We start from the raw sequence: 18276 nt of genomic DNA on the forward strand, positions 1-18276 counted from the left end.
GCGCTAAGTAGCTCTTGTGCTTTTACAAAAATGCTGGTGACGCAGACGTCCATCACTGCCTCAATGCTTCAAGATGTCCCTTTCATCAAACAGATGTAGAAAAGGTCGTCACCTGGACCTAACAAAGCATAGCGTATACAGACAAAACTCTCTGAGCGTATATTTGTGTTTGTGTGTGTGTGTTTTGTCCGTTTTGTCTTTTTGAGAAGAGAATCGAGTGTTTATATATAACGCATTCTTGGAAGTAACTGTTGCCTTCCCTTTAATCCTCTTCTTTCACTGCGGTAGCACCGTTCCTGCTTACAAGGGTTATTCTAATGTATTGCACTGCTAACTGGAGCCATGCCTACTGTGTGTTGAATTAATCGGCGTATGTTGAAATAAGGTCTCATTTCCTTATTCCTTCCTCCATTACGGTATACTTCCTCTTTTCCCTTTTTGTGTCAGTGTATTTGCTCGGAGCTCCGGATGGTCTGCTAAATTGAAGAGCCTCGTCTAGTCAAGCAATTCTAAGCTAGTCGCAACAAGAGTCCTTGATGAGAGCACGCTAACTTCTTTATATTGATTTGTTTTTTCTGTGGTAGACGTTACTTTTGTTTTCTGTGGCAATATTTATCGTTCAAGAGCTGCGCAAAGCTGCCACTAATGTGAACTGACATGGACAGAATATTGCAGAAGGAGCTAAATTTGCATGCAAGCTGAATAAATATAATAGTCCCTCGATGTGCGGTGCATTATTTCTCATGCTACCCTGCCAGTGTCACAAGGTGGTTGACGCATACAACCAAATTTATCTTCTCATAAACCCTCCGAATCAGTAGAGCGAAGAGTTCATAGAGCAGCATAGTAGTTACGAAGTCTTGGCTAATGCATTAACTTTGAGAAGTTGTCGTTGTTGTCGTTGCTTATCTCTCTTGTGCAACCACTCTTTGCGAAAAAGAATTAAATTTTCGTGCCAGAATGGACCAACTACTACTACACTGAAGGACAGGCGACTTCCGATTGCGATGCTGCTCGTCCCGCCTGAAATATTTATGGTGAGAAACGATATGCTATTTGAGCAGGCTCAATTCAACTTAATAAGTCAACCATTGCTGCACCTGTTCCACCCACATCATCAGATCGAGAGCAACGACTTAGTCCTCTTCTTTATTTCTCTGCATGTGTTAACCTAATTGTGGTAAGCTAAGGAGCAAGACAGCTCTTGGTTGCAACCCTTATAAGTTTACCTATCACATATTTTAACCGGTGTTAACTTTCTCCACGCGGTGTTTAGCAGTAATTGATTGTTCCACACTCAACGTCAGTGACTGAAAGATGACATATCATTGGTAGGTGAGATCACCAGGAAATTGATATTCGTCGCGTCCCTGTAGTTTCTCATACCACAAATAACCGACAGACACAAATGACAGGGAGGGTTGTCATTTCTCAATATTAGAGTGTCACAATATTGTACATTGACATTCTCACACAGTTAATTCGGAAATTCTAAAGTTTACGGGAAGATTTTGTGAACGTAAGCAAACGTTAAACTTCATTCCCTTTTCAACATTTACGTAAATGCACACCCCTGGAGTAAATGCCTAACTGAGCAAATTACATGCTTAGTGGCGTAGAAATACCTACAAGATGGGGTGAATTCTTGGAGTGGACGATTCAGCTTAATAAAGTGCGCTGATGATCTCATAATGTTTAAGTGGAAATATCAGGCGTTCCAACGCCAGGCCTGCTTTAGGCCTGTGAAGTCGAACATTTCGACATTTCGTTCCAATAGATTTGGCAGAATAAGCAACATTCCCCTTCAAAGACGGCTCGAACTTTGCTATATTCAATGCAAGACGCCCTAGCTAATGAAAAGAAAAAAAATCTGTAAAGTCGTACAAGAATAAAGGTCTGGCGTTAACAAGCCCAGAATACGCATGAGCTTTGCGACGAATAAGAAAAAAAGTGCCGCTAACTTTGTGATAGCCGAGAGGACGGTAATAATGCGTCGGGATATGGCGAATAGCAATTACGAACGATAAGTATTGTGGATCCGACTCCAGCTTTCTTTTCCTCGCTCGCGGCGAGCGGGCCAGTCGCAATAAGGGCACCTCAAAAACGCATGTCGGCGAACACGAAAGGGGACACGGCAACTCTGGCCGCTGTCGAATCTCTCGGTTACGCAAATGCGGCGGGTCCCCAACCCGTTCATCATTATTGCGCATGCCACGATAACTCCGCCGACGTGGGCTCACAGCAGCAGGAGACTGCAGAGATATTGCGTGAATGAGGGGAGAGCGATGGTGCTGGTACCCTTTGTTTTTGTTTTTTCTTTAGTTGCAGCGGTTCCTTTATCTCGCACGCAAAATGGAGGGCAGGATAGACGTAGTAAGTAAACGGGATTGCGCCGGCAGTAGGATGAGGATAGAATGACTGCTTGGGAAAAGGCGAGCGAGGCCTATCTCCAAAAAAGAACCTGGCCGCCGGAGGGTGCAGGCGTGGCTGCGCGCAGGATTGAGCGAGGCGAGCGGCGTCGGGGAGCGGATTCATTTGTAAGTCTGCTTATTTGCATACGCCGGATAAGGCTTTCCTAGTTGTTCTAGCGTTTCGTCCTCCCCCTGCACGGCGCCTGTTTCGAAAACTCGCTCTGCCCTACTCACGCGCGAGATGCGAATACTAAAGAAAGGCCCGATGCCAGGGCTGATACAGCTCGGAAGTGGAGGGGGTTGCGTATGTTAGGGGAGCAACATCGACCAAGGTTTGAAGGGTAGCGAGAGAGAGAGAGCGAGCTTTGACTTGGACGAAATGAATAATCGCCGCGGTGTGTGCCACGTCAGCAGAAGAACATACGCGCGATGCAAGTTTCGCGCTGTTTGTGTCTACGCAGTATTAATTGTTCGCATGTTTACCGTTCTTTCAGGGTTGTTGGGGAAACGTCTAATAATGCAATCTGCGCCCTGTCGCCTTTTCTCCGATTCTCCCACTGACATGTGTTTCCCAGCAGTTCCAGCGCTCGTTTTTGCTTTTGCTTTTCTGTTACCACGTCCCCTAGCCTCAATATGTTTGTTCTTAGTTGTTGGTTTTCACTACGACGATTAATAATGTTGAATTGTTATGGGAGAGCCGGGGCAGTGGAAACGTTTTAATTACGTGTTTTCTCCATAAACTGGCCTTGACTGCACACGACACGTAACGCGTGAATAAGATTAAGTTGACTCTGCGGAAGCGGGAGTATAAGTGAGCAGACACAGGAACTGCTCCTGCTACAACTTGAACATGGGGGAGAACAGCCAAAGAAGGGAAGGGGAAAGGGAGAGCAGAGATGGTGGCTTAACTAAATATCTGTGGAGGGAGTCGTTCGTGGGGTGGAGTGGGATGGAGATGAAAAGGAGGGGTGGGGAAATGCAGGACGCCCTCCCGAACAAAGCTTTCAAAGGGAATTTTATGATAAATTTTAATCTAATAATCGGAAGTGATGGAGGAAACGAAGGAACAGAGTAGCAAGGAGATTTATGTGGATGGTGCTGCACGGAGTTTTGGAGCGCAGTTAATTGAGTCATACATACCGAGCGTTCGTCCGCGAGGGAAGACCCGCCGGGTAACAAGATTGAGGGGGGGGGGGGGGGGGGGGCTGGCGCGGAACACCAAGTTTGTAGGCGACGAATAAAGCTAGATGGGTCTGTCGGGAGCGGTTATGGATGGTTTACGTTGCACAATAAATGCACGAGCAACTCACGGGAACAGATGCAGGTCGAATGCCTTCAGTCGGTTGTTCAAGGAATGATCCAGCAACGTGTACACATGTAATCTTTCAGGCCAAGCAAATGACGGCTAACAAAAAGTAAAATACCTCAATTATAAGTGCACGTGAGCTCCCTCTTCCTCATAAACTTGTTCGGTTGCTGTCAACAAGCTTTCAACTGAACTAGAAAAAAACTCGAACTTGAAAAGCAGGTGCCATCACGTAGAAACTTGAGACCAGCTCCTAAATGTATGCTATTGGTTTAAAATGTTTGTTTTAAATACCTATATGTCATATAGGACAGTGGAAAGTATTACCTTTGACAGCTTCTATTTCGCTATTTTTCTTTTTCTTATTACATACAATGAATGAGTTCTTGCCTTTGTTCCAAATTATGTGTCACCTCCATGTCTTGTGTTAAACCGCTTCACTGGTCAACCAGTTTCACAGAGTGGAATGGCTCATGATTTTTTATTAGCTGAACCGCGGATTTATTTGTCGACAACTGTTGAGCCAGGCTTATGACAAGTCACCACAGTGTCCATATCTTAAGATATTTCCGCACCATATAAAAAATTTGGAGAACGCTTAAACTTCGCCTTTAAGAGTGGAACGTGTTAGCAGTGAAACATTCTTGACTACTTCTCACGCTTCCCAGCAACTGCAGCTTATCTAATTGTAATGGTAAGCGGGAAAGGCTGGTGGCGAACGCTATGCACGAGGGCGAGCTTTCCGGCAGGCACACGGAAATTTGCGTGTACCGCGATGGATGGATGGATGGATGTTATGAGCCTTCCCTTTGGAACGGGGCGGTGGGTTGGGCCCCCACGCTCTTGCTATTATGCTGCCTAATGTCCTACCTAGGTTAAAAAAGAAAAAGAAGAAAAAAAACTTGACGAACTCACACAGTCCAATTTCCTGATCTCCTATTGCGAACTTTGCTTTTGTACAGTCGCGGACAGAATATTATGGACCATGAAATCTAAGAAAAAGCTGAATATTTCCGCAACCTCACAACGCAATCTGGTATTTGCATTTTGGACCTCGACTAGAATATGCTAACAACGTTGTCGTGGGCAGTTTTACTGGTTACTGCTACAGGCTGCTCGGGAATTTAACGTTTTCGGAGATCCCGTGGTCCAGTTTATTCTGTCCGCGACTGTACGTCTTCGTATTTTGTCGTTTCCCTACTTTTCTTCCACCAGTCTTCTAATCGCCAATTACTAATCTCTACTGCGGACATGTTTACTTTTTCCCTGCTCTCTCTGAATCCAGGGGCTTCAAGGAGGCCAGTGGTGCTTAAATCGACCGCTGGGCAGACGTCTTCACATTGCAGTGGATGCAGTGGAGGTGAGCGCCATCTGGATGTTTTGCAAAGAATCGGGCACGCCGCCCGCCACTCCGAGATTTGCGCGCCCACGGTGCAAATTGACGCCGTGGCCGGTCTATGCATGGTAGAAATGCTGGAAAATAGGTTTCTGTTTGAGCTTCCGCATACCAGAATTATGTTTTTTTTCGTATATTCAGATTACAGTGCACACTATCATGTATGTAGGTTGTGTATAAGTCGTACTTTTAGATTTTTAACGTACTTCGCTTTGAGAATTTCAATTAGTTCAGTAACTTCATTGCGCTACACAAAGGGTCTGCGTGGTTGGGTATGCGTGCTTGGGTTTGCATAGTTCAAAATGATATAGCTGGAACGACGGTCGACGCTGGACGCGGGACGCCAGCGCCGGTATTTCTGTGACGTGGGGCCCTTAACGCTGTCGCGTTACAACGATTAATTCTTAGCTATCGCGGGACAACCTGAAATTTGAGAAACTAAACACGTTCACGTGCAAACTTGCCGGATAATATGGAGAAAATACACACATAAGATGCCGTTACATACTTTTGTCTTGCAGTAACTGTTCCAGATGCTCGTATCTGCTATTATACTCGCCAAGTCACTGCTATATTTTTTCGAACGAGTGGCATGCAATTAATGGATAAGCACCGCTATTAATAATAATAGCGGTGCTTATCATGTATGAAGCTCCCTAATTATTTGCTGCATTACCAATGAAGAAATTGTGCCTTTTTAATTAAACGGTATTCCTTATCATTTGAGCAATCGTAGTATGGAAAGCTTTCCCGGAATAGAAAACAATAGAAAAAAAGATATTCATGCACAAAGAAATTTCAGCGTTTCATGCAGTCACTATGGGGCGTGATAGACTGTTCTACGCAAGACAAAACGGAATTTCATTATTTTCACTTTATGAAGCGATACGTGCCCGTTTTTGCATTTTTGCCGGATTTGCACTTTTCTAGTGTTCATGAAGTTTTTTGTCATGAGCTGTGAATCACTCTGCAGTATTAGTATTCAGGTCATGGGAATCTGGAACAGATGCGTAAAGTCAGTCTTGGCTTCCACGTTGAGAATGACGGTGCAAATTGAGCTCACTTTTATATTTTTCATTCATCACGCAGTTCACATTCCGCCATCTGATTTGAGAATACGGTATGCGAATTTTCAACTCGCGTCATAGGTGTGGAGCGTGCATCGTGACCTATGCAAAGCATATGCTTTAGTCGTCCTCCTATTCATACTCACATTTTCTTCTAAACTGCGTCACTCTGTCGCATTTGCGTTCTGTGCAAGTTATCGAAAAGTGCGCCGTGCCGGAAAGTATTAGGCTCGTTTATTTGCGCCTCTATTTCTGTCGCGTCACTTTTCTTCTTTTTTTTTCTATATACGCCCATCAGCGAACCATGACGCTGGTTGAATGACGCAAAGTTTAGCACGTTGCTAAAAAGAAAGTGAGAAGGCAATTTTGAAGAAAACTGGGTCCTTCGCATTTTTCACGTTGATTTTATTTTCCTCCAGTCTGTAGCTATGTGAATTGAGTGCTTTTGATGAGCCTCGAGATGTTGTGGAAATTATTGTGGCATTCCCGCCTGCCATGCGGTGGTACTTGTACACGTCAGTACTTCATGAAAGAATAAGAATAAATAACTGCACAGTTAAAAGATATACTCGTCGTCGGTTTCCTTTAGTATTAATAATAATAATAATAATAATAATAATAATAATAATAATAATAATAATAATAATAATAATAATAATAATGAAGTTTATTGCCACAAAATATAGAAAACAACACAATCAGGCTGGTCTAAGCCTCAGTTGGCATGTAGGACCGTGCCTAGGAATACGATGGACATGGCAAGAAAAAAAATGCATAAATTGATGAGTGATGTAGAATAAAAAAATAAAACAAATGACAAAAAAATTGAATAGAAGAAGATGTCATTTTGTTTATCTATTTAAAACAAAAGATAATGAAGAAGTAAATATTAAGATGCAAAAATGCTCTGTAGGTTAATTGCAACATATCTGCTTTAATAATTCTTGCAGCATGCTTTTGATGTTGTGTTAAAAATTCTGTCAGGCAATTTGGTAAAGATGTCCGGCACATATGTACAGCGTCTGGCTGCACCATACCTTGTGGCTGAACGAGGAACTACGTAACAGACGTGTTCTCTAAGCTCTTTTGTGGCGGCACTTTTCTGTTTGAAAGCGGAATTCCAAAAATGTTAAGAACTACTTCTATAAACAAAGAGTGAGCATTCGGTAGACTAAGTTCACGGAAGATATTTACAGCTGTTACTATTGGGGAATAATAGACAACATATTTAAGAATATGTTATAATCCTATTATAATAACAATACCTATATATACATAGCTGCTTTGATTGAGATAAAATAAGCCGCAGCTTCGCTGCTCGTCCTTCGCAAAGTGGACGGGCCGTTAACACTTTTAAGAATAACGACTATAAATGGAAAGGAACAAAGCAGAGAGAGACCAGTTGACTACTTACACGAGCTAACTAACACAATAAGTCACAAAAATGGCCATCAGCTTAGAGCTACATCCGGGATTTTATGGAACTTTTTCATCCCCAAATTATTGAGGGCCATTGGCTCAGCAGCAATCATTGTCGACCGAGGAAGTCGTCTCTGACCAGACGACAACTCTTATGAGTGCCGATCACATGCCGCCCCCACGACGCCAACTCTAAGGCTCAGATACATCAGTCCGATATTAAATGAGACCCTTTTCAGATCATGCCGCGGAGACTCCTCTAGCTGTCGCCTTGCACCTCAAATGAAGTCCTTGTATGTGACATCCTTCCGGTGAATGGGCCTGTCAACACAGGGCAATTGTTCCCAAAGACAGTGGTGGCGGCGGTCAAATCAATACTGCTTGAATGACGCTGAGCCGAGACTGCTCATTGATATAACGTAGGAATCCCTCTGGTCTAGATTAGAGTAAGTATGGACGAGCGCCTTTTTTGTGGAAATTCCGGACTCCCTGGAATGAAACCCTGCCCCCTTTGGCCATAATACGAAGTACCCAGACTCCTGCACTCGAAGGAAAGAATAGGTTGCTAATGAGGCTCCATGGGATAGAGCGGTCTAGTACAGGTTTAAAATACTTTTACAGACCTTCCTCTAGCACGCATACAAATTGTCTTCTGCATTTGTCCGCTGATGCTATTATAATTGCAAATTTATTAAATAGAGGGTACCAACAAATATAACGATTTTCATGACTACAGAGAAAGACCACGAACGTCAGTGCGCTGTCTCGTGTCTAGTTTTCTGAAATGTGATAATAAATTCAAGTACGGGGTCCTGACACGTTAACGAATGTCCTTTTGGCTACTGAAGCCATCCTAGGTAATATTTGACATCTGTAAGTAAATAACTACCGAGCTGCGTCGGTCAAAGTGTCTGGAATTAGCGCCGTAGGGCTTTGCATGATAGACATCAAGGTGTCCGCACGTCGACAGCCTGTTATTGTGGCATCCCAAAGCACTTAATTTGCAAAAAGTCAATTGGAGGAAGCTTGCCAATGACGCCAATGTACGAGGCTAATATCCTGGGAAATGTTGTAGGCATGGTGATAAGGGCTGCTGTATCAATAGTACTTCGTTGAAATGATGTAGGGAAGCTTAAGAAGTAGTTTTCAGCGTCTTCATTTGTGACACATAGTTCCATGATAGATGCCAAGGGTACACTTATCCCTGACTGAGCAGCAAGCTCATATCATATCATGAGGACGTTATATATTTTTTTTTGGGGGGGGGGGTGGCAACAACCATATTACGTGGAGCCAGGACGTAGAGCATCGCTTTTAAGAGCATAGTTTGCATTTTGCTATAGTCTTTAAAATAATTTTAACGACGTTACCCAGTTCCTCAAAAAAGGGTCATCGTAAATACTATGGCCATTATTTTTCAATGACCCCATCTCTGCGCGTCCGCGAACTTCATTCGCTTGTCGGCAACGCCCATACCAGACTTTCCACGTTCCGAAAGGCTTAGGATGGTTAACGAAACTTGTTATTCCGTAGTGCAGCCGGAAGCTGCGGAACCTTCTCCATAATTATGAAGGTTAAGTCTCTGTGACCGGAAATGTGATCACAAAGGAATTGAACATTCTTACCGTAGCCCTTTCTTTCTTTCTTTCTTTCTTTCTTTCTTTCTTTCTTTCTTTCTTTCTTTCTTTCTTTCTTTCTTTCTTTCTTTCTTTCTTCCTTTCTTTCTTTCTTCCTTTCTTTCTTTCTTTCCTTCTTTCTTTCTTTCTTTCTTTCTTTCTTTCTTTCTTTCTTTCTTTCTTCCTTTTTTTCATTCTTGCGTCGAAATTGCCGACGAGCTAGTCTAGCTTTCGTGTCGCGTTGAGGTAGGTCTTCGCGCCCACCCAGCGTTTCCCACCTTGACATAAATGTGAAGCTTTAAACAATACCGCCATTATTATGGCGGAGGGGCTTTGTTGTTCCGATACCTGTGAATGGTTACAGCACGATTACACTGTATACACAAACCGCTATATATATATATATATATATATATATATATATATATATATATATATATATATATATATATATATGTATATATGTGTATATATGTGTATATATATATGTGTATAAGTTGCATGTTTAATGTTTTGACAAAGGCCGTGCCTTGGCCGAAATGTTAAAGCATTAAAATGCAATTTTCGTAAGTGTAACAGTGTAACCCTTCGTTTCTTCAACTTCCTATGCACCGCATCCACATAACTTTTGCTTAATTATATATATATATATATATATATATATATATATATATATATATATATATATATATATATATATATATATACATATATAATTAAGCAAAGGTAATCTGGACGGCGTGTTTTTTAGCTGTGCCAAGTGTTTTAAAGATTGCCTACGACACATAATAGCACAGTTCTAACCCTTGATCTAAATTACTCGATGAGGTGGCCATTACTTCTACGAGAAATCAAAATGTTCAATTAAATAACTAACGTGATTACCGTAATTATATTTCAAATAATTACTTTACGCCATATATTTCAATTTACGAATTATACCAGCTAATTTCGCACACCGTATCGCCTTGTAACGAATTCTCTGGACAGCACCAGTTCCGAGAGATTAATATTCGAATGGTCCCACGAAATGCATTGGCGTTTACATATTTACGAAACCACTCTTGTATGCATTGAAGCGCAGAAGCGACTGGTACACCGATGCAACACCCCGCTTACACACACACACACACACACACACACACACACACACACACACACACACACACACACACATATATATATATATATATATATATATATATATATATATATATATATATATATATATATATATATATATATATATATATATATATATATTGGTTTTTCATTCTGATGTCGCCTCTTGCAACTGCGTCCAAGGAAAGTTGGTATATCGAGTGCTCTGAACGCTACTCACAGGCATTTTCGGAACATGTCTGCACATATGCGTTACATGTACGGTGAGTTTACTTGTGCTAAGCTGGGAAATTCCTGTTGTAGGGAAGTCTTTACTGCTACAATTAACTCTGTATTAGCGATCGATGATTTCTTCTTGCATCATGTAAGATGCTACGGTCTACTTAAACGTTTTTTAGGTCTACGGACATACATTAGATGTATGGTGAGTTTAGTTGTACTAAGCTGGGACATTCCATTTGTAAGGCAATCTTTACTGCTGCAATTAACTGGGTATTGCTGATTGATGATTCCTTCTTGAGTAATGTAAGATGTTACCGTCCACTTAGATATTTTTTTATGTCTATGGACATACATTACATGTATGGTGAGTTTAGTCGTGCTAAGCTGAGACATTCCTGTTGTAAGACAATCTTTACTGCTGATTGATGATTCCTTCTTGAGTCATGTAAAATGTTACGTTCTACTTATATTTTTTTATGTCTATGGACATACATTACATCTATGGTGAGTTTAGTCGTGCTAAGCTGGGACATTCCTTTTGTAAGGCAATTTTTACTGCAATGATTAACTCTGTATTACTGATTGATGATTCCTTCTTGAGTCATGTAAGGTTTTACCGTCTACTTAGATTTTTTTATGTCTATGGACATACATTACATGTATGGTGAGTTTAATCGTGCTAAGCTGAGACATTCCTGTTGTAAGACAATCTTTACTGCTGATTGATGATTCCTTCTTGAGTCATGTAAGATGTTACGTTCTACTTATATTTTTTATGTCTACGGACATACATTACATCTATGGTGAGTTTAGTCGTGCTAAGCTGGGACATTCCTTTTGTAAGGCAATTTTTACTGCAACGATTAACTCTGTATTACTGATTGATGATTCCTTCTTGAGTCATGTAAGATTTTACCGTCTACTTAGATTTTTTTTATGTCTATGGACATACATTACATGTATGGTGAGTTTAGTCGTGCTAAGCTGGGACATTCCTGTTGTAAGGCCATCTTTACTGCTGCAATTAACTCTGTATTACTGATTGATGATTCCTTCTTGAGAAATGTAAGATGCTACCGTCTACTTAGACTTTTTTATGTCTGGGGACATACATTACAAGTATGGTGAGTTTAGTCGTGCTAAGCTGAGACAATCTTTACTGCTGATTGATGATTCCTTCTTGAGTCATGTAAGATGTTACCGTCTACTTCGATATTTTTATGTCTATGGACATACATTACATCTATGGTAAGTTTATTCGTGCTAAGCTGGGACATTCCTTTTGTAAGGCAATTTTTACTGTTGCAATTAACTCTGTATTATTTATTGATGACTCCTTCATGAGTCATGTAAGATGTTACCATCTACTTAGATTTTTTATGTCTACGGACATGCGTTGCATGTGTGGTGAGTTTAGTCGTGCTACACTGAGACATTCCTGTTGTAAGGCAGTCTTTTCTACTACAATTAACTTTGTATTAGTGATTGATGATTCCTTCTTGAGTCATGTAAGATGTTACCGTCTACTTAGATTTTGTATACTATCTATATTGAATGCCTTGGGTGGCAACCGTTGTCAGGTAGCTATTTAGGAGAGCTCCGTTTTCATGGCAAACGATTTTAGAAGGCAGCCAACTCGTACTAGTTGTCTTCAGAAGGAGGCGCAAACAGGAGGCGTAAAAATGTTTAAGAAATGCAGCTAAAACATTACTTCATTCAATACAAGTGCTTTCTCAAAAAATGTTTTTCTTCAACGTGTGGAAACCTTCTCCGAAACAGTATGAGCTCACTCTTTCCTTATCTCAAGTATTGAAAGCACTGGGCATACAAATGAATGCCCAATAGTTGAATTATGACGAACGAAACTGTTTTCAACTGTGGACCGGAAGAACAGACAAGTGCTTAGAAAAGGCCAGCTATTCAGTCGTCGCAATACGAAGCTTTATACAGAAATAACTAGTAGATCACACTAAGCCCTAATAATGTAAAGTACATGGCGTTGAGCGAGACGTACCGATTTAGTCGGAAATTATCACTACCGTAAGGGAGCAAATATTTTATTATTTTATTACCGTTACATGTACATTTCTTTCTACTTTTATTGCTTTTAATGCGAACGTATATAATTTGAATAGATAAATGTAGATTTCCAGTTTATTGCAGAAAGTAAGAAATTTACACTGCTTAAACGGCCCAATCAAACGATCTACATGTTTATAGGTAGTCACATTTGTTCAATGTCGAAGCGAATAGCATTGCCTACTTAGACAGGTACTTTGACAGGTAATTGGGTGAAAAGAAGCAAGGAGCATGCAGAAGCGGGGAGGTTTTCGGTGGGACTAAGTTAGTGCAGTGAAAGGAGGCAACCGGATGAGGAGGGTGGGGCAGGTGCCTGGGATTAGCCAGCGTCCCGCTGCTCAGCTTGCGGTGTCATGTCGAAAATTGCAGGCGGCGTGCAATGGGAGAGTTAAAATGTCGCTGAAACAAATCCTCAGTGAACAATACTTGGCAAAGCGATGTCCTACGTGTGCCGCAAGGGCTCGACAACGTTATACTGCCACCTAAAGAAAAGTTATTATATGCAAGTAAATTCTTTCCTCCGGCACCTCGAAATAGCCAGTGCCAGAGCGATCGGTAGGCAGACGTCTTCTGTTCCTTCGGGAACGGGACAGTTTCCGATTATTCCGAAAAATGTTCAGTTTTGTCCGGCATAATAGTGCATCTTTAATGCGTGCACTACACTTTGACATGTGATTTATCGTGGTTTTGTGAGGTTGCGTGACAGAAAACCAAAGTGGGAAGAGCCGAAAAACTTTCGACCAATAGTGGATGGCTAATGGCGAAAAAGGGTTGGAATGAGACGTAATTATTTTTCTTGTGTTTCGTCTAATCATGCACAATGAGTTTGCACACGTCATATGATATGGAGGCTTTTTGTTGCATCGTGGCGTCGCATGACAGACAGGTGACACAGGGATAGGCCGAAAAATGTTGGCCTGTCGTGGAGTGCTGAGTGCAGAACTGGAATAGTTTCACTTCGGGAAAGTTTTACGTCATAGCGCCACTGACCTTATTGGGCGATCAAAAACACTATGTCCTATTTAAATATAGTAAGAAGCCCTTCCTGTAATCCTTAATAAATGTATGTCGCCAAAAGTATTGATTTATTTTCCACGCATTTATATCCGTCTTTCCAGAATAGTCTAAATCTCTTCCAAAGTCAGACTATTATAACAGATAAATGCGGTTTAAAGAAAACGCCTTAGCGCACATTTCATAAGCTATGTTCCTGTGTGATCCGGAGCTTCAGCTATCACCTGTCGACTACAATTTAAGCCTTCGAACTTATAAACTATCGCGAAGCCAAGAAGTTATTTAGGTTATGACAAACAGGTTAATAAATAGCATGTTGCGCATACAGTAACAACGTCAAGTGAATAAAATAATTTGTTCCAGCGTATGAAAACGATTGAACACCTGCGTTACAAGTGAAAAGAAAAATAAAGAAAATTTCGTTGAATACGACTGTCATCATAGACGTATTTGTGTGTCGAGGTTGTGCTTCCCGGTGGTTCCGTGGCGACGAGTGTCATCGTCCACTGGATGCAAAAGCAAGAGCGTTGCTTCTACGCGCACGCGTTGGCTACAGTTCGGCCGAATTGTTCGCGTGAAGAAATCGACGGCATACACCATGCCATGTATGCCGACGACATCACCATCTGGGTTAACACAGCCTCGCTCAGACAGAAAGAAGAGAAGTTACAAGAGGCAGCCACCTGCGTAGAGGACTACGTCAGAGCAAGAGGGCTAGCCTGCTCCACTGAGAAGTCCGAGCTCCTGAGAGTTTGGAGAGGAAAGCAAAACCGCACAGTCCCCACCAGCGACGAGTTAAAGCTCAACGTCTACCTCGAGGGCAAGCCGATACCAGAAAAGACGCTCATCAGAATCCTGGGGTTGTGGATACAGTCAAACCAACGCTGCACCCACACCCTCGCCCTACTCAAGGCATCCACCCTACAAGTGGCCCGCATGATCACGCGCATCTCACACAGACGCCACGGCATGCGAGAGGAGGACACACTCAAGCTGGTCACAAGCTTGGTTGTCAGCCGAGTGGCATACAGCCTCCCATACTACAATCCCATCAAGAGTGAGGTACAACAGGCGGACGCGATTCTACGCAAAGCCTACAAAACCGCACTCCACCTTCCCCAGAACACCTCAACCGAAAAGCTCCTAGCCTTAGGACTACACAACGCCTTCGACGAAATGAAAGAGGCGCAACTAGTCTCCCAACAACGCAGACTACAGCAGACCCCATCTGGCAGGGAGCTCCTGAAGAAACTAGGCTGCGCCGATCAACTGCAAGAGATCCAGAGGACCGAAACAATTCCGGACGAGTATCGCAACACTCTAAAAGTAGCACCCATACCCCGGAACATGGATCCCAACCTACACAAAGCACGCAGAGAAGCGAAGGCTGAATACCTACAAAAAACACTAGCACCCCAAGAAACGACGGTATATGTGGACGCAGCCACATACGCCAGAGCAGCGGGGCAGAGCAACAGCAACGCGGTAGCAACGGTGATTGATTCGAACCTACGCGAGATCACCAGCGCATCACTACAAGGCTGTACGATAATCGAGGCTGAAGAAGCGGCCGTCGCTCTAGCGGCAGCGGAGGGATATCATTCTAAACGGTCTTTAACAATCCTTACAGACTCGCAAACAGCGTGCCGCAACTACCTACGCGGCAGAATAGGGCACGGAGCGCTCCGCATACTCCGCTCCGGAGACCACATAACACAACGACAAACAAAAGAAGAACCAATTAGGCATACAATAGTATGGACGCCGGGACACACGGGAGTCGCAGGGAACCAAGAGGCGGACAGGATAGCTCGAGGGCACACTTATTACCGAGCATCCCACGTAGGCGACCTCGAGGAGACCGAACCTGTACCCCAAGACTATTCGGCGATACTAAATTACTACAAGGGCTGCAGAAAGCGGTATCCACCACCGCACAGCTCCCTTAGAAGAGAGGACTCTGTCGCGTGGAGGCAGCTACAAACGGGCTCTTACCCGAACCTACACGTACTCAGCAAAATTTATCCGACACAATACAATGACAAATGCCCCTGGTGCCACGAAACACCCACGCTGTATCACATAACGTGGGCATGCCAGAAGATAGACGTGGCACCCGTTATACCAAACCCGAGTGCGGAACAATGGGAGGGAGTGCTCTCCAGCGATCGCCAGGTCGACCAAGAAGGTCTGATTCGGCGAGCACAACTGGCAGCAGCATCCAGCGGAGCCCTGGACTAAGGGCAACCGACCGTTGTGTTAGAAGATGGACGATTCCATCTGAAGACCACAGAAGACCAGCGAATCTAGAGCTGATAAAGTTTTTCACTCACTCACTCGCGTGACGATGTTGTGAGCCACAGGAGCAATGAAGGTCCTTCGGTAAATGAAATGTGCACGTTATTGAACACATTCTTGCCTTCCGGGTGCAGCACCAAATGGTACTCCGCCTTGCGAAGCTATCAAGGCAGCTTAATGCCACTGATAAACGAAACACCCTAGCGAGTGCAAACACTCTAGAGTAACGCGCCAAGAGGGCCCGCTCTTCTGAGGCACACTATCACACGGACATCGTCTCCCCATCACAGGACCTTCAATCAACTGACGCCTAATCCGCGAAAACAATGGCAGCCAGAACACGTGATGAGGTCGTGCATCGGCGCTTTCCTTGAGAGCTCCCGAGTGTGAGAACTTCGCCCTTCTCTCTGTCATCGCAGCCACTTGTCCCAGGAGCATTCGCACTGGAAGTGTCACCCGGGCTAAGGCGGAGACATGTGCAAGCGTACGAGGGAGAATAAGCACTTCGGGATGCTGCTAATGTGAGGGCCGGAAGATTGTTTCCGGGAAACGTTTCGCCTTCATTGTCTGCATTTCTTTCGCGACTCTTCTCGTTGCCACTCTGCTCATTTCTAATCCTTCCCTTTCTGTCACTTGAGATGGCCCATACTAGTTGCTTCGGACGACCGTCAGTGTTGAAACACTGTCTTCTTTCCCTCCGTATTCGTTACCCTTACCGAAATTAAACGGCGTCATGAATATTTCCTATATCACACGCTGTCTAGTTAACTGTCTCTTGCTTCTGAACGTTTGTCGAGTTGTTCTAACCGGCGCTGCACTTACAGACAAACTTCCAGAAGGAAGGAAGGAAGGAAGGAAGGAAAAAGTGGAGAAGGAAAGGTAGGGAGGTTAACCAGTATGGCTTAACCGGTTTGCTACCCTACACATGGGAGAGGGATGGGGAGATTAAAGATGGGGAAGGGGGAGAGGGAGAGAGAGCACATATCACAGCACACACACATCGTCCGTTGGAGTCCATCATTCTGGCATGGTACGCGACGTCACTCTCACAGCCGCTTGTCCAATCCCGTCTCTTTCAAAAACCGAAGTAGTCCCTTTGTCGCCTTCACCTGCGATATCTTCTGTCGGCGGCATGTGAAAATCGTGTCGAGCGATAATGGTCTACTGTCAAGGCGCGCTAGAACAGATGCCAGGGACTGTCGCTGAACGTTATAGTCAGGACAGTCGCACAGAACATGTTCCAGCGTCTCCTCGCAAAGACAGGCATTACAGAGATCGTTGTCGGCCATTCCAATGCGGAAGGAGTAAGATTTGGTGAAAGCCACCCCCAGCCATAAGCGATAAAGCAGAGTCGCCTCTCTTCGACGCAGTCCAGTTGGCATATAGAGATGTATCAAAGAGGGCAGGTGGTATTGACGGTTGCTCTGGGTGGTCTGGCTGTTTGGTGTGCACCATAGAGATAGCGTGATCTCATGTGCAAGCACTCGAAGTCTGCTAGCTGCGTCGGATCGTGAAAGCGGTATGGCCTCTTCTTGTGCGTCTTCAAGAGCTGCCCGAGCGGCATTATCGGCGTCTTCATTTCCAGTGACGCCGCAGTGACTTGGCAGCCACTGAAACGTCACATGGTGTCCTTTCTCCTGTGATGTATGGAGTAGGCATCTAATATCGAATACGAGCTGTTCGAATGGCCCGCGATGCAGAGCTGATAGTACAGATTGTAGGGCTGCCTTTGAATCGCTGAAGATTGACCATTGCCGAGGTGGCTCCCGAATGACGACACGAAGTGCAGCGCGAAGAGCAGCTAGTTCAGCAGATGTCGATGTTGTTGGGTGGTCAGTCCTAAAGCTGATGGTAATAGCTTTTGCTGGGACAACCACAGCACCAGACGAACACTGGATGTTTGTGGAACCATCGGTATAAATGTGTTCCCTGTCCGCGTACCTCTCGTGCAGAAGAAGCAGAGACAGTTGTTTGAGCACAGGCGACGACAGTTCAGACTTTTTTCCGATTCCTGGTACACTGAGATGGACTGTAGGGCTGATAAGACACCAAGGGGGTATCGATGGTTTAGATGCAGCGGTGAAGCCCGATGGCAGTTTGTCGTTGTATTTGATGATAGTTTTAGCGAATGATGATTGGTGCCTGTCCGAAGGTAGTGCTGCAAGGTGGTGATAGGTGGCACGTGCAAAATGTCTGATGTGCGTTCTCAGGGCTTCCACCGTAATGTGAGTTCGCATTGGATGGTCCCGAGCAATCGCAATAGTTGCCTCTGTTGAGGTGCATCTGGGCAAACCAAGGCAGACTCTGAGTGCTTGAGCTTGTGCTG

General features: G+C 43.8%; 1 long non-coding RNA gene across 1 annotated transcript in view; it reads left to right on the plus strand.

Moving 5' to 3' along the window:
• Positions 1-2414: 2414 nt before the first annotated feature.
• The window catches only part of LOC135899596 (uncharacterized), a 79784-nt gene continuing 63922 nt past the window's right edge, over positions 2415-18276 (plus strand). The window contains exons 1-2 of the long non-coding RNA XR_010563657.1: positions 2415-2537; positions 5003-5077. This is a non-coding gene — a long non-coding RNA (uncharacterized lncRNA). The remainder of the gene's footprint in view (positions 2538-5002; positions 5078-18276) is intronic.

Source organism: Dermacentor albipictus, chromosome 4, assembly GCF_038994185.2.
Source record: "Dermacentor albipictus isolate Rhodes 1998 colony chromosome 4, USDA_Dalb.pri_finalv2, whole genome shotgun sequence".
Lineage (NCBI taxonomy): Eukaryota > Metazoa > Arthropoda > Arachnida > Ixodida > Ixodidae > Dermacentor > Dermacentor albipictus.